Below are 2,739 nucleotides of genomic sequence, written 5' to 3'. Positions count from 1 at the left end.
TAAAACAGGTTCTTATGTAAAGGGGTCTAAATGGGAAATTTTAGCCTAACATGTTCTTAAAATCTATGTTCTTATACGCGGGTTTTTACTGTACACACACAGAGACGCGCGAGTGCACACACTCGCACGCACGCACACATTGACGCATGCACGAACACACAGCTCTCACGCACGAATATACGCAAATCACGCACGCACGAACGTTGGACTGTCTCCTTCCTTAGATTGATGTCTCTGTCTTGCGATCCGTCCCCGGCGACTGGACATTAGACTTTTGTTCTGAAGTCTGACTTTTAAGCATCGGCGTGAAAGCTATATCATGCAGGCGTGGAAAAAAATTAAAATCTTATACTGACGGAAAATCGCGCAACAATTTTACCGCTTTTCGTACAATTTGTTTTCGGAATCGCGTAGGGAAAATCTCGACGCTTAGTTGGTTAATTGCGTAGCTTAATAAGGTTTAATAGAAGTTACTACGCAAGCTATAAAACACGTTTAAAAAATAACTATGAGCAATAACTTTGCATTGTACGAATAGAGATGAAGATGTAGGTTTCTCGTCAAATTGCGCTTAAAACGTATAATATAAATAAATTTTTGTATTTGTTCCTACTCACGTCGAGCAGGCAGTGAACCACGAATATGAACAGTCCCTGAAAAGCAAATACTAATTCTATTACCAGCACTAACAGTGGCCTCAGTATTCAATGAAATAATCCGTGTGATTGATTCCATGGATGAGCCATTGGATCCTATGGAAACCTAATTTGGTTACATGATGATATTATGGTGAGCCAATGCTGTTAACTGTTAGCAATTGATTGTGAGTGTCGAGATATCATGAATTTATACTCCGCAAGCGTTGCTGAAGAGTGTTGTGCCGGACTAGACTTTAATAACGAGACTTTAACTATACTTATAACAGCGGAGGCTAGTGACGTGGTTATAGCGTCACGTGTCTATTGTCCGAACACCTTTATCTGCTAGACCTTTGCTGTTATTTATTTAGCGGGCGGGATTGTTAGCGGTGGTCATTTTTATATGCCACCCTTAAATATGCATCAAATATACTAACCACGTCCTCTAACAGCGCCCTGACTGGTTTAACCTCATAATGCTACAACGCACAAGGGAAGTGGTTTTAATTATAAACCAGATTTTTCTTAGTATATAGGGCCTATGTGTGTGTGCGTGTGTGCGTGAGTGCGTGCGTGCGTGCGTGCATGCGTGTGTACGCGCGCGTGTGTGTGCTTAGTTTGACAACACCCGAGCCTGCATGTTATATACCTGAATTGAATTTAGAATTACGAATAAATATTGCGAGACTTCGCTCAGGTAATCGATTGACTGTAGAAATCCAAATATCCACGTCACACCGAGAAGAGGTACCAACACGCACAGACTCCGCAACCTCGTTCTGAAACAGCAACGATCGTGTTAGCCTGATGGCGATAGAGATCATCGCTATTGATGGCGGTTGTAAAACGAACGAAGAAGCCTTTAAGATGCAAAAGATGATATCCGCAATTAGTTATCTTAGTAGTTTGAATATATTATATATATTCCTTAATTCGTTTGTTTATGTGTGAATGTAAGTGTGTATTTATATTTTTAGAGATTTTCTTAGAAAGTTGTTTTCTTACCCGACCCTCTTTCTGTTTGTTTTCCTCCTCACGGCTTGAGAATGAAACATTGCTCGGGGGGCAGCAAGGGCGAGCAATACAATGTTTGCCTAAAGGGTCACAGACAAGAAATATATATATAAGAAGGTAGCAAAAAGTTATACGTGTGAAACTTAACGTTAAATCACTGCGATCGAATGAGTTATAATAAAAAATAATCGAAGCTGCAAAAAATATTACGTAAACAACATGCAAACTACAGTTACTCACGCACATCACAGTCCCGACCGGAATTACAAAAGCTAACATGAGCATATTCTGATTGGTTAGCCAGCAATAGGTGTCGCTGCCGTAGCTGTTACTCACGCACATCACAGTCCCGACCGGAATTACAAAAGCTAACATGAGCATATTCTGATTGGTTAGCCAGCAATAGGTGTCGCTGCCGTAGCCTTCGGTGCGCGTGGCTGCAAGCGAGATGACCACTATAACACCAGGAATACCTAAAATAACACACAGACACGCATTTTGAACAAAGATAAAACGAGTCCCAATCATGTATGAAATTTTGTGATAGGTAGTTAAATATAGTGCCTATAAGGACCTTTAAGAAAATTTAGTAAAATTAAAGACGAACATTTTTTCGTTCGTGAATTGCTCACAAAATGCTCGCCCCGATTAGCTCGCAATGTAAGCCGTATTCGGAATGAGCGAGTAATTCGCGAATTATAAACATATTAATCGCGTGGGAGATGCAAACTAAAATGTCAATTTTAATGATTTTTATGCGCACGCGCACACGTACACACACGCGCACACACACGCACACACACGTATGCTTGCACACGCACGCACACATGAACGCGTGCAACAACACCCTCCGCCCCCCCCCACACGTACAGACAACCCCCTCCCTTGGACACTCGGGCGCACGCACACACGCATGACAATAAAACAATACAATACAATACAATACAATACAATACAACACAACACAACACAACCCAACACAACACAACACAGCACAACACAACACAACACAACACAACACAACACAACACAACACAACACAACACAACACAACACAACACAACACAACACAACACAACACAACACA

At 41.4% G+C, this 2,739-nt stretch overlaps 1 protein-coding gene across 1 annotated transcript in view; it reads left to right on the top strand.

Moving 5' to 3' along the window:
* Positions 1-2,739, top strand: part of LOC106813342 (dynein heavy chain, cytoplasmic-like) — a gene marked incomplete at its 3' end in the record, with an annotated part of 12,778 nt that overhangs the window by 8,336 nt on the left and 1,703 nt on the right. The window lies entirely within an intron of this gene.

Source organism: Priapulus caudatus, unplaced genomic scaffold, assembly GCF_000485595.1.
Source record: "Priapulus caudatus unplaced genomic scaffold, Priapulus_caudatus-5.0.1 Scaffold758, whole genome shotgun sequence".
NCBI classification, from domain to species: Eukaryota; Metazoa; Priapulida; class Priapulimorpha; order Priapulimorphida; family Priapulidae; genus Priapulus; species Priapulus caudatus.
Note: the sequence above shows the minus strand (reverse complement) of the source record. Positions and strands in the feature narration are given on the sequence as shown.